General features: G+C 42.2%; 1 protein-coding gene across 4 annotated transcripts in view; it reads right to left on the bottom strand.

Annotated features, from left to right (window-relative positions):
- Positions 1–23,551, bottom strand: part of NTM (neurotrimin) — a 1,004,227-nt gene that overhangs the window by 676,272 nt on the left and 304,404 nt on the right. The gene's annotated exons all lie outside the window — the stretch shown is intronic.

Here is a 23,551-nt window from a genome sequence, read left to right as displayed (position 1 = left end):
TGGAAAATGCTGTGCAAAGGAGAGGAAAGTTTTTATTACTTTGAATCAGCATCCTAGAACCTCTCCGCTACCCTTCTTATTGGCTTTTACCTACACGTATTGTAAAATCAGAGTTTGCTCTTGGAAGAAATACGTATGTTGAAACTCAGCACCAGTGAGGGTGATGCCAGACAGCAGGCATAAATTGTCTTCCCAAGCCTCAGTAGGCAATATGTGTTTTTAATAATCATCTGGTAATTAACAGCTGTGATTCAAAGCCTTTCATTTGGAAAAAAAATAATAATAATTTTACTTCGTGGTGCCAGAAGCCAGATGGGCAGCCAAAGAGAGAGCCCTCCAGCTATGGTGAAGGTGAGGACGATGGGCTCCCTCATCTGCCTGCAGCTGGCTCAGCGTCTGGACAGGAGAACAAAGCCCAAGGCCCAGGTATCTGCCCCCTTCCAGCACCCTTGTCCACTTAGTACTAATTACAGTATTTGTTTTGTAATCCCTGCCATTAAAAGTATAATCCTTTCCTCCTCTGACTTGTTCCAAATGACCTCTTAAAAAAGATGCACTGCCTGATAAATAATGTCAAACTGAGAAATTATTTCGAAACCCTCATGACCATGAATTCTTTATCTGGTTCAAAGAAATTGCATTGGCCCTTAGGTGCCTTTGCTGCTTGCTACCTACCCCCTAACACACATATAAACACTCACACCCCAGCCATCTCCTGCCTGTCAAACCGGGGTCAATTAGGAACACATCCTCTCTCAAATGCCATGTGTCTTCAGCAGATATACAAAACACCTTCCCATGTCTGTCTCTCTCCTCTACCTTCCCTCTCTGTCTCTCTCTCTTCCTCTCTCTCTCTTTTGTTTCTCTCCCATCCTCCCTCCTTGTCTCGATTTTTCTGTTCTTTCTCCCATCAGCCCTCTCTGTCCCTCCCTCTCTTCCTCTCTTTTTCTGTCTCAGGCACACACACAAACACGCACGCATGCACACACATAAACACACCCCTCTTTGATGAAGCTACTAGGGAGTTCAGGGAAGGGGAAACATGAGATAAGGGAGGAGGGAGAAAAGAAGCAACCTACCTGGATATGTTTACATTACATTTCTTATTAGGTTCAGCATCTGGTACCCTAGAGACTTAGAGTACGATGGCTGATATAATTTGAAGCCTGTCATGGTTTTGAAGACACTGCCATCCTTCACAAAGAAAGAAAGAGAGGAAGAAAAGGTGGAACAAAGGAAGGTCAGGAGGGAGAAAGGGAAAGTCAGGATGGTCTATAGCCTACCTCTTTATTCTGTTTTTATTTGCTAGGTGTTTGATATGACTCTGTCATAAGGTGTTATTCTATAGCAAAACCATCTTGGAGAAAATTGAATGCTGCCCAGCTCCTGCATGATCTAACTCCCTTGAGTGGAAGAGGATGGTGGTAGCAGATCCACGGCTCTGCAGGATTTCATCTATCACCAGGAACAATAGCAGAGCAGCAGTTGCCTTTCCAGCCCAGCATTGAGGCACTTAATATTTTGATGGTTGCCATGGCAAACAAGCTTAAAACACCCCTGGATGATGTGAGTGGCAAAAGATAATGTTTCATAGCCTTCAATGGCCAGAGTCAGAAAAGAGGATTTTTTATAGTGTAAAGAAGAGCAAATGGAGGATCAGAACTGGATTCCAGTCTCAGTTCTACCATTAAATATCTTTCTAACCCCAGAGGGCATATCGCCTACCCTTTGTGCACAGAATGGAGCTTCTGCAAAATTAACGAGTAGTAATGAATGCATCATATATCAGTATTATAAAAATATAACATAAATTGCGGCACCACCTCTGCCATTAACCAACTATGAGACTTGTGATATTTCACTTGGCTTCTCTGGGTTATCATTTCCTCACTGAAAAAAATAGAGATGATAGATAAATATTATAGATAGTGTGATTTATGATGTAAACAGGAATAAAGAAGAATGGGTATCTCAGATTAACACATCATAATGGAAGAGAAGAAATAACAGTGATGGCCTTGGGATGTCCTATCTGGGGACTCATTTGCCATGGGCTACAACCTTGTCACTTCCCTGGTTGTCCTGCAGTGCCCTACACATTTATTGACGCTAAACACAAGATGAGTCAAGCATCTCACTCTGCTACTTGCTATGATCCAGCTCACCATGGCGTTCAATTGCAAAGCTGAAAATAAAATTCCAGCATCAGCATATCTATTCTCATCAGTAGATTATCCTTCATCTTCCTCCTTCTCTTTCTGTGGAGGTTAACCAAGATCTTGAACTCTGCGTGTTTCTAAATTAAAACATGGACTCAATTATTTAGGTGCTTAAAGAATGACCTTGGAATTTTGCTTTATAGTTATGAGTTAATATCACCAAATCTCACCGAAGTTTCCCTGTGGGCTGCAAGGAAATTGGCATGCTCTCATTTACATGCCACACATTTCATGCTTACTGAGTGTGGTTTAGTGGGAAAAATCACTGGCTACACATCCAGAATATACCCTATCTAAGAGGAGTGAGCTGGTTTGAATATTTAGAGCCTTGAAGAACATTTTTAAAGCACATGGTGGCATTGGCATAGCAGGGAACAGACAAATGAAAGAAAATGATATTAATGATAATTATACTTGCACCTGCTATTATTTATCAGGTACTGACTGCCCACCAGGCTAGGTTCTCCACAAGCATTGCTTTCTTTAATTCTTATGATAACCTTAAGAGATGGGCAATGCAATCATTACTGTGCATATTAAGGGACTGAGCTAAAGCTTATGAAATTTAAGAAACTTAACCGAAGTCATGCAGCTCTTTGGTAGATGGAAGTGGAATTTGAATCTAGGAATATTTGACTCTAAAGACAGCACTGTTAATCATTATGCACATTCAATATTTACTGAGCACATATGCTAATAGTTACTGTGCTGAATAGGATAAAAATATTTGATTTTATGATTACAAAAGCCTAATGAATGCTCATTATTATCTCCAAATTATAGATGAGAAAACTGAGATTCAGAAAATTTAGGAGACTCACCTCAGGACATCTAGCCAATAAGTAGAGGAATCAAATCTATCTCAGGTCTTTTGATTCCAAAGCCACTGTGCTGTGATGAAATGTGAAAGTGGCAACCACAGCATCATAGCATGAAGGAAGGAGTAATGTTGGAAGAATGTTGCTGCCAGTTGACTAAGGTACCTGAGGAAAGTCATTTATCCTAATTGTACAGGAAGGTTTTATGGAGGGATGACAACATTAAGGTATTTTAAAAGATATCTCTATAGCTCTTTATCGTTCCAAAATCATTGATTCTACATGCAAGAATTTTTACAGAGGTAAGAAAAACAATTCCCCTTAACTGGCAATAGAGAATTTCTACAGACAGACAGAAAGGGAAAAGATAATAAGAATAATTTCAAAAAGAGTTTACACCTTGATATCAGGCAAAGCTGGGTTTGAATCTCAATGTTGCCACCATTGTAAGCTGTCAGCTTTATTGGAGTAAGCGTCTAGCCTGATTCCTTCCCCTATAATCTATAATACATTCCCTTGAATGAATGAATGAATGAATGAATATTTGAGGTGGAAGCAGTCTCCTAAACTTTGCGTATCTGATTACAAAATCTAAGAGCTTTCCATTTCTCAGAGCTATTCATAAAAGAGGAAGTATACACTTGTCCAAATGTAAGGATTTCTCAGGAAGCATGAGGAAAAAGCCTGAGATTTAAAGGTAAGTTCACTGCATCTAACAGGGTATATTCTCCATTGGTTTCTACATAAAATTGGCGTCGTACTTCCAAATGTGTTCGTTATGAGGTTTAAGGGCAATAACTTAGGTCAAGCAACTAGCACACTGCCTGGAACAATGTGGCAAATAATTGTTAACTTCACAATTATCGTTATAATAAAATGTCACTTGCGGTCGTAATTCTGAAACCTCTGTGGGTAATCTTTTCTGGAATGTGTTGCCTCTATGTTCTAAGGAAGTACCCACCGAAGGACCAGGGCAGTGGGCCTGTATTTCTTCCCACAGAGATTTTTAAAGATAGTTTATAGCAAAAATACAAGCAAGGTGAACATTCGCGTGAGAACAGCAACTCGCAACAAAGGAAGTCCGCCATCTGAGCACAGCCAGGCAATTTCCAAATTCCAAGGTCTGCAACTTGCACCCTTGTGAGTTTCTCTAAAGTCGAAGCTATTGTTACTTTCCCACTTAGATCCTGGAGAGTGAATTTCCCCGTGGATGTAATACACGATGATTTGGCTGCTCAACCGCCATTAGCATTTATGGAGCACAACAGGATGCTTAAAATAAACAGGGTCCCCTTGGTCTCCATAACTGCTTCCACACTTAGCAAATAAGTAGTACATTTAGCTTGGAATCGCAGGCATGAAACGCTTGTTGCCGAGTTCCTATAGCACCCAGAGGACTTCCATCCAGAAACTCATCGTGGCTCTGGCCTGGCTCCTGAGGCACTCTTCCCCCACCTTATCACGCCTGCAGGGTTCTGGGGCTTCCTGTCTCTGTTATGAGCACCCTCCCTATGACCTTGGAATATTTCAGTGCAGCCCTCACTAGTATGGATTATTAGGAGCACTCTCTCCACCCATCTCCCTGAAGGGTCACTCTCCCATTATGGAGATGACACAGCCACACAAACTTCCTTAACTACCCAGCACTCAAAGAGGACTTAGAATGGGTTTCTTCAGATTGGAAAGCCAACTATCAACCTCTGCTTTCTGCCAAGATGGAGAAAAAGGGATTAGATTACTGTCCCACCTGAAACAAAGCAAAAGACACAACCTATAGGTAAGAGCATTGTGCTTTTGTTTTTGCTTTTGTTTTTTTGAGGCAGTGCTCACCAGTCAATTCAAAACAGTGATGCCTCAAAGAGGAAAGACAAAAGAGTAGTTGAGCTCTGTGTGCTCAAGGTGCATGGAGGGGTGTTAAGGCAGAGGCTGGAGGAACCCTGAACTGAGTTGATGAGACTCTGAGGGGAGCCAGGAAGTTAGATTTCACTCAACAGAACACCAGAGAGGAAGGACCTGCACAAAGAGCTCCAGAGATTTGTGGGGGCTCCCTTGAGTGTTCAGCAGAGAACTGATCGGCATATGTGTGATCAAATTACCCAACGCTGGGGAGAGAACCATCCCACAGGGCTTGAGGGAACAGTGCCTGTCATTCTGCTGTTTCATTCATACTGCTGTTTTCCAGACTGGAAGACCTAAGAATTCATGGGGTCTTGAGTAGAGTGTCCTGGTCTAAACTAAATATAGCTCTCATCCCACCAAACAAATCTTAAAAGCAGGATCCAAAATACACTGAATTTGTATATTAAAATTCCTTCACACAAAGAAACATCTAAGCCCACGTGGCTTTACTGGTGAATTCTACCAAATGTTTAAAGAAGAAATAATTATTTAAATAAAAAAATAAAAAACTTTTCCAGGAAATTGAAGAGGAAGGAATAATTCCCAGCGCATTCTATTAGGACAGTGTTACTCTTATATCCAGACTGGAAAAACACATTATAAGAAATAAAACTACAGACTCACATCCTTTATGAACAGAGATTTAAAAATTCTAAACATTGTTTTATCGAATCAAATCCAACAATATATAAAAAGGATGCATTAGGAATACATAGGATTCATCCTAGGCAGGCAAAGTTGGTTTAATGTTAGAAAAACCAATCCATGTCGTTCACCATATTAAAAATTAAGAATTGGAGATAATTCCCTCAATCTAATAAAGAACATGTTTGAAAACTCTGCAGCTATCGTCATACCTAAAGGTAAAATTGTGAACAGTTTATCTGTAAAATAAAGAACAGTACAGTGATGTCCAATCACGTGACTTTATTCAACATTATACTGGAGGTACTACTTAGTGCAATAAGACAAAGATAAATAAATAAATAAATAAAAGATTGGAAAGAAAGAACTTTTAAAAACCTGCCATTCATAATTATAGTGTATCTGATGGAACCTACAAATTAAAAAAAAGGGTCAGAACTCATAAATGAGTATAACAATGTTATAGGACTAAAAATATATACATAATAATCAATTGTATTTCTATGTGCTAACAATGAATAATCTGAAACTGAAATTAAACAACTCTCATTCAAAAAATCATACTTGATCATAAATTTTACAAAGGATGTCTAAGATCTGTACATTGAATACTAAGAAATTAAAGAACACCTAAATAAATGTATGTACTGAGTCAATTGTTCAGATGTCCCTTCTCCTCAAATAAATGCATAGCTTCAAATACAAGCCCAATTAAAATTTCAGAAGGCTTTCTGAGTAGAAATTGGCAACCTCAAAATTATAGCAGTCATATGAATGTGAAAAGACCTAGAATAATTAAAACAATCTTTAAAAAGGAGAACAAAGTTAGAGACCCAACATTACCTGACTTCAAGACTTATTATATAAAGATCCAGTAATCAAAACAGTCTATCGTTAGAATATAGAATAGATCAATGGAACAGAACATAGAATCCAGAAATTGACCTGTACCTATGAGCATAACTGATTTTTGACAAGGTACAAGGGCTGTTCAATGGGAAAAAGACAGTCTTATCTACAATGGTGCTGGAACAATTGGATAGTCTATGTTTAAAAATTATTTCAATAAAAACCTTGAATCGTATACAGAAATCCACTCAAAATGGATAAAATATAGAACTACGAAACTGTCTAAAAATGGAAGAAAATCATTGTGACCTTGCTTTAGATAATGCACACTTCTTAGATGTAGCATCAAAGCACAATCTCTAAAAAATAAAAAATGCAAACTGGAATTCAGCAACATTTTAATTTTTTGTTGTTCAACACGAACTGTTAAGAGAATTAAAAGACATGTCACAGACTAGGAAAAATATTTCAAATCTTTTCTGATAAGAGACTTGTATCCAAAATATGTAGAGAACTCTCAATATCAATAGTAAGAAATAAATCCCACTAAAAAGCATCAAAATATTTGAACAGATATTTCACCAAAGAAGATATACAGATGGCAAATAAGCACATAAAAAGATACTCAAGATTGTTATTCTTTAGGGAAAAGTAATTTAAAATCACAGTCAGGCACTATTACACACCTATTAGAATGACTATAATTAAAATTCCAAGGTTTAGCAATATTATGAAAAATCCCAGAAACTCTCATATATTGCTGGTGTTAAAATGGTATAATCATTTTAGAAAACAGTTTGGCAGCTTCTTAGAATGCTAAATACATACCTACTATATATCATTCCATTCCTAGACTGCTAAGAGAAACTCTTGAGTCAGTAAGACTTGTTTTAAATGTTAATACTACCCAAAAATGGAAAACAACTTCAATGTTCACAATAGGAGAATGGATGAACAAATTGTAGTGGATCCATGCCATGGAATACTATTCAGCAATAAGAAGATAACCACTGATAAGTAGAACACAATAATTATTCCAAATAAAGAGGTCAGACAAAAGAGAGTACAATGGTGTGATTCCAAATATACAAAGTTCTAGAAAATGAAAACTAACTCATGATAGCAGAAAGCAGATCAAGGGCTGCCTGTGAACAGGGCAAGAGGAAAGAATTATAAAAAGGAAACTTCTGGCTAATGGATAAGTTCACTATTTTGATTGTGGTAATGTTTCACAAATGTGTGAATATGTCAAAAGTTAAATTGCATGCTTAAAAATATGTAGTGATTGGTGGGAGAAAACCATATAAAATGCTAAAACATGTGTCCACCCATTTGTCCCAGACTGAGCTTCAATCTAAGTTTGCCCCTATGTCTACAAACTAAATTGCTTTGGGGATGTATTGCTGGATTCATTACATGAGGAAGCTAGGGATTCCCTACTTCGATCTTGTTGTAAATAGGAATAGGAATTCTGTCACTCTCTCCCCTTTGCATTGCCTCTTTGCCCTGGTGTGAACCTATTCTCCACACCAGACAAAATTTGATTCTAACATAATAGGTCAGAGACGTCTAATAGCTTCCCAGAATCCTTTTAATCATTTTCTCTTTCTTCATTTTACCAATAGAAACCACTTCTCTCCATTCCCTGCTTTAGAGAAGCATCCAGCTAAGCACTTCTTGTGGGTAGGTGTGCACATGTGATTAAGTGTGAGCCAATGTGCATGAGCAAAAGAGGTCTTCCCAGTTTCATGGTGTCTTGTTGTCCGTTCTTCCTTCCTCTTGTCTTGCTAGCTTGGTATTGGGGACACCTGGAAGCATCATGGAGATCAAGCATTGAAGATGACACAGTCAACGTAAGCTTATAGGGTAGTGTTTTCTGCTGTGACTTCCCGAACCAACTAGCATGGACAAACACGTGTAGGCCTTGCTTCTTCATATTGTCATAGAAAAAGGACACGGGAGTCATAGGGTAAAAGGCAGAGTGGACAAGAGAAAGAGAACCCCCTGTGAAGTTAAGTGCCTTATGTCTGTGTCACTCCTTAACTGTGACATCTGTTCACCCAATGGTTTAGGGCATTTAAATTACTCTAAAATGAAAGGAGCGTGCCTGAGTCAGATTTGGAAACACAAAGGGAAGAGAATATGGTTAACTATCTATAAAATAAAACACATATTGGTGAGAAGAAAAGAGAAAAGGGATGCACACAAAAAAGAAGAGACTAAAGGTTTTCAGATCTTAGTACTCCAAAAAAATAGAAAGAAAGAAAGGACTTAGTCCTAGAGTTTAAGAAAATCAGTTGAGATGCAGTTGCTCCTAGTGGCAGGAAGTGTTAATGAGGCATTTAACATTTGTACTTCACTTAATAGCTGAGGATAAGTTGAGACACAGTAGGCTGAACCCGGTAGATAGGAGGAGGACAATCAAGATAAAGGTTAGAAACTGAGCTTCCTCACAGTTAAAGGACAACAATACCCTTTTGTACTTAGCAGGATGGTTATCTTTTCTCTCTTTTTCTCTCTTTTTCTTGCTCTGTATGGCACTGTTTTGTTTATATTTAGAACATGTATTTAACTATTTTCTGTTTTGTTGCTCTAAAAATTTGCATTTCTTTATAATTATATACCGAGTGTTGTAGCATGACATCTGTGTTTTCTCATACAAAGAAAGACTAAATTTTTAGCCTTATACTGTGCAAATGTGACACTTGGCCACAGCTACAGAGAATGAGATGGAATATTGGGGACATATAGAGCTCCTGTGAACATGCTTCAGCCTCCTTCTCCAGCCAGCCTTGGCTCTATTGGCCAACCCATGCACCCTCTACTGCAGCCATGCATTCCTCCCACATGCTGGTGGGTTCTCTTTCCTTTCCTTCTCTTCTCTTTCTCCCTCCCTCCCTTCATTTTTCCCTCCTGTGTCCTTTCTTTCATTCCTTCCTTTCATCTTTCCTTCTTCTCTTCCTTATTTTTTCATTCATTAATTTATGCATTTACATTTTCATTTGTTTCTATCATGTAAGTAAAATGTATCAATGGCAGAAAATTTCGAAAATGCATAAAGGAGAGGAGGAAAAGGATAATGATGAGGATGAAGAGAAGAAGGAGGAGGAGGTGGTGGAGAAGGAAGAGAAGGAGGAAAGAAGAAGAGGAGTGGGGGAAAGAAAAAAATAAAATTTATATATTATTCAACCAATTAAGGTAATTGCTCACATTTTGCTGTATTGATACATACGGATATATATATGTAATGATATTTACCTAAATATATTGTATATGTGTGTCGACATACAAGCATATGCTTATACACATGAATACAAACACACATGCAAATACACTCATGTCGATTATACTGTATATGTAGATATTTATCCTAACAGTTGACACCAGAATTCCTTTTAGGAGTGACTGTTTGGCTTTGTTTGGGTTATCTGGAGAGTACAATTGTTGGGTAGAGATAAGAAAATAAAGTTTGCTTGTTGCTTAACTACTTACCTGGGAAGGGCAGGGATTTTTTATTTGATTGGTTCATTAATCTATTTCCAGGGCTTAGAACCATTTCCAACACATAGAAAGCCCTCAATATATTTTGATGAATAAATTACACATGCTGTGATCTAATTTACTTCGTATTTACTGTATTTAATGATTCACCTAATTCTGAGCATTTAGGTTATTTCCACTCTAGGATATAAACTGATAAAATGGGAACACCAGGCAAAATAAAGTATTTTGCCAACTTTATTTCATGCAGCCAAATTGCTCTTCAGTTTCATATCACCAAAAGTAGTGTTTGAAAATACCCTGTCTGTCAAGGTGGAATGTTAGCATCTTTACCAGTTTGTGAGGCAAAAAAGAGGCACATCTCACTTCTACATTAATTGGCATTTCTTTGATGAAAAGTGATTTGAAGTTTTTGTGTTATATTTCTTGATCATTAGCATTTTTAACTAATTCTTCAGATCTTTTGCTTATTTTACTGTTGAAATCTTCATGTTTTTCTTACTAATTTTTGGAAGTTCTTTATGTCCTAAAGATATTTTAACAGTCTGTTGTATTGTTAAAATATTTACATACATTGACTATTTTAAAATTTTTTATGTCTAATATACAGAATCATTTTAATTTTAATGTTGTCAAATACACCAGTCTTTCCTGTTATTTGTGGTATTGATTTTATCCATGAACAGACATTCTCCATTCTGAATTTCCATGTAAATATACTGCTATTTACTTCTAGTTTTAATGATTTTTACTTTACTTTCTGCTTTGTAATATAACTATAATTTGTTTTGGAGTTAGACTCCATATGTATTTGGTACTATTAGTCAATCTCCTCTTGTAGCATCACTTATTAATCCCTCTTCCTTTCTTAACTGATTTCCAGAATTGTCAGGTTCATACACAAAAATTCTTATATTTCATAAAAGGGTTTCTGGGTAATCTATCAGTCTATCAATTCTTGCACCACAACCACACAGTTCATTTCATTGTCACTTTACATGATATTTTGATACTTTAAAATATGGCAATTCCTCCCCATCCTCCATTAGTTTTCTATTTGGGGCTTTTCTTGGCTATGATCAAAAATTAAAATTATCCTCCCCTGGCAGCTATCCCAACAAACAAAGCAAAGCAAACTATTAGTATTTTCCTTGGCTTTGCCTTAAAAGTATAAAGTCACATGGGAAAAATTAACATCTTAATAGTTTTCAAACTTCCTCTTAGAAATATGGTTGGTTTCTCCATTTTGCTTGTTTGTTTCTTTTGGTTTCTCCCTTTCCTTCTGGTGTATAACCCTCCTAATAATTTTTGAGCGAGGGCCCTCATTTTCATCTTTGTAGAGCCCCTAAGTCATATAGTCTGTCTTGAGCTCCCCTCTTCCTTGGCATGCCTGGCCAGGACAGCCCTGTTTGACCATTAAATTGGGGCATCATAAAATACTCAGTATTGAAGAGCTCAAAGCATACTTGCTGTGTAGAGGAAGGGACAGCTAGAGAATGTGCCTTTTCAGAAATGTGTGTTGGGGAGCTGATAGCGCTCAGGTGGCTGAAAAGCCTGCTTCCCACATATGAGGTCCTGGGTTCAATCCCTGGTACCTCTTGAAAACAAAAACAAAACAGACAAGCAAACAAATGAAAAAGCAACTCCTAGAGGGCAGTGTAGCTCAGTGATTGAGCTCCAGCTTCCCACATACGAGGTCCGGAGCTCAATCTCAGACCTCAGTAACATATAGAAAAAAAGAAAGAAAGAAAAGAAATGTGAGCATTAAACAATTGTATAGAATTAAAATCTAGGTCTTGATTTACCAGGACACTCAACTCTTAAAAAAAAAAAAAAGATAAAAAGTTAGATGAGAATATCAGGAACACAGTTCTGACCTGTGCTTCAGGGTCCTGAAGTACACAGGCATCTACCAGGCCATCTGCCATGCCCAGCTGCTTCTCTGGCAAGCAGCTCTTCTCTCCTTAAAAGTGGATAAGGGGCAAGCAGATGTGGTTCAACTGAGAGCATCCGCCTACCATATGGGAGGGTCCAGGGTTTGATACCCAGAGCCTCCTGACCCATGCAGTGAGCTGGCCCATGCTCAGAGCTGCCACATGCAAGGAGTGCTTTGCCACACAGGGGCGCTCCCATGCGGGGGTGCCCCATGCGCAATGAGTGGGACCCACAAAGAGAACCACTCAGCATGAAAAAAAGCACAGCCCGCCCAGGAGGTTGAACATGCAGTGGTAAGAGAAAAAGTCCAGGTAATTTCCAAGTTTCACGTTGTGCTATCTGGATGGATGATGTGCCATTAGTGAGATGTGAAATTTAGAGAGATGAGATGGAGATTTTCATGTTTGATTGTTAACATCAGTATTGGACATGCTGAGTTTGAGGTGCCTTCAAGTGTTATTATGTGATTAAATAAGTTAATCCATGTAAAGTGCTCAGAGTAAGTGCTAAGTCAGCATTTGCTATTTTCATGATCCAGTTAACAATGAGGTCAACTTAGAGGTATGACGTTTATAGTGACTCAGTTAGCAGTTGGTTCAAATGTATCTAATGAGAGCGATCTTGGCTAGAGATGTAAAATCAAGAGTTCTGAACTTATAGGTGATAACAGGAACCATGGGGCACAAGGAGAAAGGGTCAGTTGAGAAGAGACAAGATACCCCGGAAGCAATCACCTTGCTTTAAGGAATTGGGTAAAGGCTGACCATTAGAATGCTTCTGAAGTTTCAAGAAAAGGAAAGCTTTCCACATATTTGCAATAAAGCATTGAGTCTCTGACCAAGAAAGAAAATTCCTTGGATGATAACCAATATCAGAAACAACAAATGACATGAGATTAGACCAAACTCCTGGAGGAAGAGATTGCATCTAACAGAGCTGCTCTGTTTAGCACCTCAACAGAATGACCATCAGAGTTTAAGTCTATCATTATTATCTACTGGTAACTTCTCAGCCACTCCAATAGCTTATTATTCAAATGAGGCACCTAAGCTCCTATGGGGTCCTTGCCTTCAAGAATTGTGGTCTTGTTCAAGACACTGAAAATGCACACACATGTAAACACATGTGTACACACATACACCTCCTCAGCACCTTCTACATGAGGCTTTGGCTAGTGATCCTGGAGGATGTCTCCATATCTCCAAGCTCATTGTAGACCCCCTGCAGAAAGTCTTTCATACCATTCACCTGTGACTGATGCTTCCTGTACTTGTCTCTTTCTTGGCACTTATCCACTGAATTGGAAATTTCTTCTTTTCTGTCTTCCCCATGTGTCTACCAGCTTATATCAAAGATAGTTTTATCCATAGACCCAATATCAAGCAGTGTTTAACAACTGTAGGTGCTCAAAGACTCTTATTTTTTATTTAGTGAGGGAAAATACATTTTAAATTTCTGTACCTTCATACAGAATTCCAGTCACATTACTGTTCTAGTTTAGGCACAAGGAATCTGTGAAGATTCCGTGCTTGGGGCCCCTCCTTGTCTGAGATGGACACTTGTTTGTTTTTTAAAATCAACTTTGTAGGGGTGTAATTTAAACTTTAAAATGCACACATTTTAAGTGCATTGAAGTTTGACAATTGCATTTATTTGTATAACCACCACAATAACAATGGCATAGATCCTTTCTGTCACCCCAAAAGCTTACCTTGTACTTTCCCCCAGTTAATGACCTGCCCAGAGTATCAGTCTGCTTCAGGATGGAACTTTTGATGAATAAAGTAGATGAAGGCATGGTGAATACATGAATTCTGGGTTATATGAAGGAAATCAAAGGCTGATGATCAAAATGACGCCTGCCATGTAGGAGATCAGGTACATAGTTTGGTGGCAAAGAAAGGGGATAAGACAACACAGGAGGAAAGCACACTTGCAAAGTCAGAAAGGCAGGAAGTTTAACTTGACTTAGTTTGTTTGGAGCAGGGTTTTGGTTCAGGAGGAAACAGACTATGCAGGAAGTGATGGAGATTGGAATCCAGAAAATTTTCACCAAAGTGGGAACACTGGGGATTGCTACATGACCATCCTGGCATTCTGCCCCGCTCAAAGTGGAGTAAGGTTACTCACGGACTCTGACTCCTAACAACAATATTTAGGATATGGGAGCCCAAACGCCAGGAACTCAGGGCGCCGTATGATGCAGATTAGAGAGCTGAGAGCTTTCTCCTACAATTTGAAGTCACCCAGTGCCCTGGCTGATCCTCTGGTTTCTTGACCTCAGAAGCTGCCCTTTTCAGCCTCTTATTGTCCTTTCCTGCCTTATATAACCAGTCTGACCACAAGAATAGCTAGAATTCTAGTCCTACCCTTTGTGGTTTGTCCTGTCTTCACTTCCATGCTCATTGATCTTTAGGAATGAAGAGAAAGAAGCCCTCAGTATTAAAAGGTAGAAGAAGGAGAAGCCCTGTGTTTCCCTGTTACTTCTAATTTTTAACCATGATTCTCTAAAGAAATAGCAATATAATTTAAATACATAATATGAATGTCATTTGGTTGATTCCATGCTTTAGCAGCTAGACATATTTTTCAAAATACAAACTTTAACACTTTCCATTGAGGGATTTTCTTTACCTTTATTTTTTAGAATCACCCTGCTTAGAAGACAAAATTAAATAGCTATCCTCTTATAATAATTTTCTGTTCAGTGGATTCACTCCTTTTTTTAAATATCTTCCCAGTATCCAGGTGGGATGGAAAGATGAGCAGCTATATAGAGATCTGAAACAAATGGCCAAGTTAAGCCTTTTGGAAAAGGATGTCCTAGTCTTTCTCTCAGATGTCCCTCACCAAAACACATCTTGAAGAGAAGACAATGTAAGAAATAAGTAGAACATCATAATAGGAAGACTCCTCACTGAGGAACCTGGCACTGGGCTGACAGTAAAGAGACAGGTAATGAGGGTTTTGACTCTAACGTGAACAAGATATGTACACTTTGGAAAATCATGATCTTTCATGAATCTGATTCTTCTATAAAATCACTAATTCGATCTCTATTTTTCATCCTACTGGGAGTATCTGGTTTTTAAAGGAAATCACAATTTCATCATCTGTAAAATGGGGATAATCATAGCATCTACCTCCTAGTGTTGTTATGGGAATTAAATGAGTCAATTCACATAAAGCAATTAAAGCAGAGCTTTCCCACGGTACAGGGCTCAGTAACTGTTAGCTAGGATGATGATGTTAATAGTGATGATGATTGCTAGAAAATAAGGGAATTCTCTAAAGACCAAAAGCAAAGAGGGGACTCAAAATAGAGGTATGGGGAGGGATTGGGCGGTGCATGAGCCGGAGGTTCAGTAGCCTCAGGTTGGTGGGCTATGAAGAGCGCAACTTCTGGTTACGTAACTTGGGTGCCAGGTTTTATAATAAACTTGGGGATTGAAGGCAGGAACTGGAGGAGATTTCTACATAAAGCAGGGACCCTCAAAAGCTTCTAAATGCTGGGTTAGAAAAAATTCTAAAATCCACCCCTTGTCAGGGGGTTCCACAGAGACCCTTGCCTCTCCTGACCTGGACCTGGGATGGAGAAGCCACATCTCCTAGGGAACTTAGAAGTTCAGATGGCACCACAAGCAAGTTGCTGGTTAAGATTTTAGTTCTACAGGAGATTCACCTCTGGCAGAAACAAACATGGAATACCTCTGGGAGAATATCTCTAACTCTAACTCCAGACCATGCTTTCCACATCTTCCTGGTAGATGTGTTAATCATCCTAAATTACCAAACATTGAAGGAAAGAGTCAGGAAACATGAGCCCTCAGGGCCCTCAAAACTTCCAGTAGTCAAATTTCTAAATAAAGACTATAGAATAACTTGGCTTAATATGCCTTAAAAATGTGGCAAACACATCTGAAACGGAAAGATGTAAAATAGGACCCTTAAAATAAAGAGCTGTTGGAAATTAGAAAAACAACAACAAAGAAATTCATGGGAATTTAAAAAAACTCAATAAATGGTTAAATTATTATAAAAGAAACAATTTCTGAAATGGAGGATACATCTTTAGAAGTCATCCAGAAATATGGACATGGTAACTATGAAATTGAACAGGTAAGAATGAGAAGACCCAACACTTGCCTAACAAATGCTCCAGAAAGTGAGAGCTGAGAAATAATATTCAAAGAGATAATGACTTTCCAAATATATGAAAAGATCTAAGTGCTAGAAACAGACAGCCAGTATGAGAAATAATCAAATTGAAAGTTCTGTAGATTAGATCAAAAAAAAAAAAAAGAAAGCTCTCAAAATCGGTATCCCACCAGCAGCAGCAGCAACCTGCCCTGGTTTCTAAGAGGTTCTGAGAGATGTTGTCTGAATTGCTTTGAACTGACATGTCTGTATTTTCAAGTTCATTGAGAAAATTCAATGACGGTGATTTCAGTGTTTATCATATTTGCTGCTATATTATTGCCCTGCACCCTAATCCTGGAATAAAGTCCGAGAAATTCACAAGTACAGAGCCTCACCACTGAATGGCAAGTCTTCTGTGCCCCCAGTTTGCTCCCTCCACAAACTGCCCTACCCCTCCCCGCTGTGAACAGACTCATCTCTGCCACTTTTCCACACATTCAAGGCTATTCCACTAATGTTTTCAGGTTCTTGTCTTCAGCGCCAGGGGCAAGGTGACATTCCTTAAGATTTATTGTTATTGTTTTCCATAACCTGAGGAATGTCAGTCCTCTAAAAGCCTCTGCACCATGTTGATTTTCCAAGTTAACTCTGGCTTAGCGTAGATTTATTGGTGAGGTTTGTGGTTTGCCCTCGGTGTGTGCACACCAGTGTGCGTGTTTGAGATACAAAGGCAACGGGAGAGAGAAAACCAATATTTATTTAGCTTTAAAATGAGCCAGCGCCTGAGCTAATTGCTATCATATATGCTGATTCTTTAAATCCCCATAGCAATCGGATAAAGAGAATATTACCATGCTCATTTATCACATGAGAATATGGCAAGAGTAGTTGGGTAATAGCAAAAGGGCCTCTTAGCTGTGGCTCTAATTCTTTAGAAAAGAAAACAAGGACAATAAGAGAGTGATATGCTGTAAAGAATCCCTAATCCATATGTGAATAAAGGTACGATATTATGTTGTGAGGTTCGGGCTTGTGGAGGAAAGAGAAGATTCATATAACTTGGCGGGCTCTCCTCTTCAGAGCTTAGCTAGTAATTCCACAGGTGTCACTCACATCTCCCAGATAGACATTAACCCCAAGTCTCCCAAATAAAACCATCTAGGTTTCATCCAACCCCAACACCAGTGTCAATTTTCTGTGCTTGCACTCCACTTCTCCATTTTAGTGGTCTCCATCCATGGCCCTCTTCGGATGTGGAATCAACCTTCTCCAAGTCTTCACAGGGACAGTGGGTTCCCAACATTATCCTGGCACAAGATACTACTGAGGAGATTTGTCTGTATCCTCTGAAAGTATCAGCTATTTTGGGTCCAAATTGAATTAGGCTCTGTTCCCTACCTCTACCCCGGTATCCAGTTCTCTCTTTGGCTTTGGGTGAGGGCTGGGCTTCTACGGAATTATTCCAGGAGTAATGCATCAACAGCACTTTTTGTTGGGAAATTAGTCTATTGGAACGTTCATCAGGTTTGCATCTTTCTGGATCACAAATGCCATCTTCCTCCAAGAAATTCATTGCCCTCACGAAGTGGACACACAGATTCTAACTCTTGTCAATTTCAGGCACGGGAAATGCCAAGTTATCCTGTTCCACAGACCTAGGTTTGAGTCCTGGCTCCTCCAGCTTTTAGCAGTGTTGACCCAGGAAGTTGAAACTCACTGAGCCTCAGTTTCCTCTCTTGAAAATGGGTATCAAATTCCTACCCATGCAGTTGATCTGAGGAGAAAATGGACAACATCCACGTAAAGCATCTGGGCCTCAGTAAATGTTCAAATGTTTTGTGTTCTCCAGCCCAAACTGCTGGTATTCAGTGACTTCCTGGAGACACTCACTTTCAATAGATTTGCCAACTATGAAATAGAAAAGCACCCTACACAAAGGACAACAGAAAGGAGTTGGTGAGATAGAGTATTATAGAAAGAGTCGTTCTGAGTCAAAAACCCAACTACCCTATTCCCTGGCAAATCATTTAACTTCTCTGAATCACCTTTGCAAAATGTGAATATATACCCGTTAAGATGCTTTAAGGATTCAAAGAGATAAAGGATATGAAAACACAGAGAGATATGAAGGTTTGTTGTTATAACCAGAGATTCAAGTCATTTTTTCAGGAAGCCTTTCTGGGATAAGTCAGACCAATCCTTAACTTCATCTTAGGGTGATGGGCAATCAGAATGTGGTAGGTAAACTATAACCAACTATTACACCTTATTGGGGCCACAGAAATCATAACATTTTTTCAGTGAAAACAGGTATTTCATTTGGCAGACCTGGCTCTCCCAGTGACTCCCTGGAGCCAGAGTCCCCTTCTGCTCCTCAGCCCTCTGACACTGTCCTCTGCTCACAGCAGCCTGCAATCTCCTGGCACCTGCACGACCCTGACCCTCTGCTTGGGCCTTCCCTTTTAGGGTGCCAGCTTCTACCCAGATCACCCTCTGGAAAGAAAGCACCTGCTTTGAGGGGCTCTAGTGGAATGTTTGCTTTCTTATCCCACCCCACATCAGGTAGGTCCCAGATTTCCACATGACCAACCTAGCTGACCTTTGCTGTCCATTAACTTCCCATCCGAGTCACGGTCACCTTCCAGACAGATCAAATCCTACTGCTCCTTCGCTTCCACTGCCCTCCTTCTTCCATCTCTCCTTCTTTCACCCCCGCTTCCCAATCCAAGCCAGGAGTAGACCCGAGCCCCTGTTCTTAACACAATAATTGGTCTGCTTACTGCACTCTGGGTTTCTTGACTGAGGAACAATAATTTTTGTTTACCTTTAAAAAAAACATTCTCTAGTTTTAGGGCAGAATACAGTGTCCAGAACACAAGACTTGTTCCATAAATGTTGAATGCCAAACTACCCCTAGTTTGGTTGCCAGAGGAACGGCAGATGCTACAAGTGCAGAAAACCATCACGATTACTTACATTTGTGTACTACTAACTATGATAGTTTTCAAATCGTTATCATATGCAAGGCACTGGGTTTAAGTGCTTTATTCACGTTCTCCTTTAAGAGCCTCTACATTATTTGGCGAAATTCCATGGATACTCTCTTATTTTTTTTTTTAATTGATTTTGTAAAAATATTACATTAAAAAAAAAAATACGAGGTCCCATTCAACCCCGCCACCCCCACCCCGCTACTCCCCCCCCAGCAACACTCACCCCCAACCATGGATACTCTCTTATAATATTTAATCTTGCCCACGATTCTGGCAGGCAGGGGGAGAGCAGGCATCAAGCGTGTATTACTGACGCGAAATTTGAAGTTGGGAGAGAGATGACAGCCAAGGATTCAAGAATCAACTGGGCTGGAGCCCAGGTTTTGTGACCCGATCCCAGTGCTCTTCCTTGGAAACAGTTTGCATCCTTACTAATAAAATTCTGCCACCCTCCTCCTGCCAGAGGAGGTCCCTGGAGACCACGCCAGGCACAGCAGTGCCTCTGCCTGCAGACCCGGGCTGTAAAAGCAATCACGGCTTCTCCTCTCTTGCCTCCGGTTCCTAATCAATTATGGAGGAAATGACAAGGAGGAGAGGAGGCAGAGAGACTCAAGAGTGACTGCAGTTCATTGAGGAGATAGCAGAGGCTTTGTTTCTGTAGCTGCAATGCCCAAGCTGGGGCTGGGTGCACCAGGACATATATATGGTAGGTTTGGGCGGGTGACACGGAGACAAAGGAAAAATGACAAACCAAGTGAATTAGTGAAGGTGAAATAAGCGGCACTCAGCAACAGATGGGGCTGGTGCTGGGTAATTTTCCCCTGTCACCTCCCGCTCAGGTAATAGATAATCCTGCAGCTGCCTGGGTCCCTGGGAAGGCAGGCAGAGGCTCCGTTTCCTGGTCTGGAGCAGTGTCCCCCATTCCTTTACTTGTCTCAATGATAAAAATCTTAAGAGCCAAAACTTTTTGCAAGACTTATAGTGGCGATTTAACTCAGTCCCGGCTAAGGTTGCTATCTGTCAGGCTGTCGTGGTGACAGGCAGATTTGTAAATGCTCTGGCTTCAGTGTCAGGTGGAAGGTGACATTTTTCAGTGGGAGATTTTTTCCCCATCCCTCAAGGAGACAGAACGGCTCCGAAGTAGGAGAGCAATCTCCAGGGCAAGGCTTTGTCCTACTTGCCGTCACCCCAACCTGGGCTGTCGACCCCCAAGCGCCGAGATCGCCCACCATTCCCTGCCGTCCCCCCGTGCCTTGACCGCCACACTCTCCGCCCACACTGTATCCCCTGCCAGGCGAAGCCCCCAGCCCCAGCCTTGCCCACAAACCTCCCAGCCCTGCTGGCTGCACCACCTGACTTTGCCTTATAATGATCTGCCTTGGCTGACTGTCTCCCTGCCATTACCATTATAAATACTTACATAGATTAATTAGCCACAATATAAAAACCCAGAATCCCAACTAAATTCATTTAATGACCTGCCATGCTATTTCTTGGCTGAAGTATTGAAAACTAACCCTTGAGTGCTCAGTGGCATTTGTCCCTTTGATTCTTCCTGGAATCACTAAACCTTAATCAAGTTTCCTGAGTAACCCCTTCTTGTCCTGTGATTTCACTCTCAGGGTCTTTAACCCCGCAGGAGCCAGAGTGAAATGCGGGCGGCTCCTGCCTGATTCTTTGCATTTAGCTGACGTCCTTTATGACACTCAGGAGGGCACTTCCTGCCTTGATGCCACATCAAGCCTTGGCTGAGGAAGTGGCCCCATGTCCCCATTTTTTGGCCCAGCTGCCACAACAGAAGCAGTCTCCCTGAACTTCTCTTCCCTCTGCCGCTCTGTGTTAAAGAGGAGTCAGTTCTGTTTTAAAGAGGAGTGCATGGAGGGGGCGGCTGTCCCAGCTGGGGGGCTAATCCTGGGGGGCGGGGGGCGGATCGCCAGGCCCCGACTGGAGGGGAAGGGAGTCCTGAGGTTGTAAAAACAGCAGAAGCGTCAGCATTCCGTGTTCCTTTGGGGTTTGTGCGTGATGCCCCCCAGCCACGGCCCCCACACCTCACCCCCAGGTGGCAGGCGGGTGGCACTTCATCTGTCTCCTTGGCCGAACACCACGGCTGTCGCCTCAGTGCCATCGGTCATCAGCTGCGTGGACGCCATCATCTTGCTCTTCAGTGTCATTATTTAAGAAGAGTTCACGATATCTGCCTGGTGCAATAGGGTTTTTTTTTTTTCTCTTTTTTTTTAAGTAATGAGGAAGACAGCATTTGGAAACTCCCAACACGTGGTCAGAGCTCGGCGAGTGTCACCCCCGCCCCACTTCCACGGCTTTATTCATCTCAGCCAAGACTAATTAACCCCCTGACAAGCTTCCCCGAGAGCAACTGGGCATGAACTTAGGATGGTCTTTGCGCCCTGAAACTCTGAGCAGGGGTCTCAGCCGCTGGGAACCGTGGTTTTTATCCTGAATGCCTTTTCTTCCAGCGCCATCGGGGTGACATTTACATTAGGAGAGAGGGAGAAATGAAGGCGGACGGGGGAGGCTCTCAGAGGAGAGGGGATAGAACACTCCACCGTCCCGGGGAGGTCGAGGCAGGAGAGCAGCCGACCTTGGAGGAGACAGACCCACTAAGCTCCCACGTGAAGGGAACGCCTCGGGTACCTGCCACAGGAGAAGAGGCCGCCAGATCTCTGCTTGGAAGCTCTGCCCTAGCTCCCCCATCGACCCGAGCTGGCTCGGATGGAATGAGGGATCGGGCGGGAGAGCAGGGCTCTGGCCTCCTTCTACCCCGGGGCGGCTTGGGGTGCGGCCTCGCCTTCAGCTTACAAAGGTCACAGACCAGAGGAGAATGGCTCTTGAGAGGAGAAGGCAGGGCTGGTGGGGACCCGCGCAGGCCGGGGGAAGCCTGGGGGGCAAGAGCCCCTTGTGGGCAGTTCTCTGGAAAGAGAGAAACGTCTGGTGGGTGGAGAGGGGAGAGCTGGGAGGGAGAGCACGGGAGAAGGCCCGGGAAGGCGCAGTGAAGGGCTCAGCTCCTCCCTGTCCCTTTGGGCCAGGCCTTGCTGGCAGAAGCTCCCTTCCCCAGGGCGCCATCTCCCACCGCTGCCGCCTGCCTGGGTGGGACGGAAGACGCTGTCCACTTCCCCTTGGCCCTTCATCATACAGTCCCTTGAAGGGCTGTCTGACCGGCTGTGTCCCCAAGGGCGCTCGTTCCCTTCTTCCTTCCCTCCTCTTTCTGGGACCCCCACCCCCAGGCCTGGCCATGGACAGAGGTGGAGGAGCATCCTGACAATTGCCCAGGACAGCGGGCCCCCTGCAGGTAGCAGCCCCCAACCTTTGGAGGAGGGGCTGGAGGCAGCGCCGGCTCCTCTGCTCCCTTCGCCCCAGCACCTGCCCTCCGTTCACCTGCAGAGGTTCTGTGGACTCCCGGCAGCTGAGGCCCGGGGCGCCCAGAAAGCAAGACCAGAGCTCAGCGCCCATCAGACGAGCGGGTCCCAGACAGCTGTGCCCCCAGCGTTCCCTCCAGATGGGGCCCCGGCCAAGCCTGGGTCTGCACCCCAATGCAAACCCTCCCTGTGCAACTTTTTAAAAAGTTGTGCTCATCCCAGGGCTACGTTTATCTGCTCTGGGAGAAAAGGTATTGAGGACAATGCCTATTGTTTTGCTTCGATGCCAATTGACTGTTTAGCATGGTGGGAGGGGGCAGTCGTGCCCCCCTCAATTTGGTGGCTCATTTATTGGCTCCATCGTTTAAATTTTGTATTTAGTTTGTAAAATAGGATCCTCCGGAACACCCACTTGGGAAGGAGCCTCTCCCCCTGCAGCTTCTGGTGCTGAGCCCTGATGGTGGGGGTGCCCCAGAGCCCCCGCCCTGCCTCCCGCTACAGCCAGGGCTTGCTCGGGCCCATTCACTGTCCCCAAGCCCTAGGAGAAACCACAGCTCTTTGAGCTGAGGCCGCGCCCCGCTGAGCACCCACACCCGGCTCTCTGGTTGGCGCCAAGCAGCGCTCTCTGCTCAGAGACTTTAGCTTATGCCGCTCGGTGACGCTGACCGGCACAAGGCAGTGGCGATGTCTGCTGGGCCCTGTGCACCTGCCGCGTCCCTGCAGGCACTGGAGTGCGCGGCTCCGCCTGCTCCGCACGCCAAATAACGGTGTGCTGCCGAGTCGCCGCCACTCCTCATCTTGACTTTTTTTTTTTAATGTATTTTTTACTTATTTAAAAAAAATACATACATCACACAAATTGTTACATCAAAAAAACACAGGAGGTTCCCACATACCCCACTCCCCACACCCCCCACTCCTCCCACATCAACAACCTCTTTCATCAGTGTGGCACATTCATTGCATTTGGTGAATACATTTTGGAGCACTGCTGCAGCGCATGGATTATAGTTTACACTGTAGTTTACACTCTCCCCCAGTCCATTTAGTGGGTTATGGCAGGACATATAATGTCCTGCATCTGTCCCTGCAATATCATTCAGGACAACTCCAAGTCCCGAAAATGCCCCCACATCACACCTCCTTTTCCCTCTCCCTGCCCTCAGCAACTCCCATGG

The sequence above is a fragment of the Dasypus novemcinctus genome, chromosome 27 (assembly GCF_030445035.2).
Source record: "Dasypus novemcinctus isolate mDasNov1 chromosome 27, mDasNov1.1.hap2, whole genome shotgun sequence".
Classification (NCBI taxonomy): Eukaryota; Metazoa; Chordata; class Mammalia; order Cingulata; family Dasypodidae; genus Dasypus; species Dasypus novemcinctus.
This window is presented reverse-complemented; position numbering and strand designations above follow the sequence as displayed.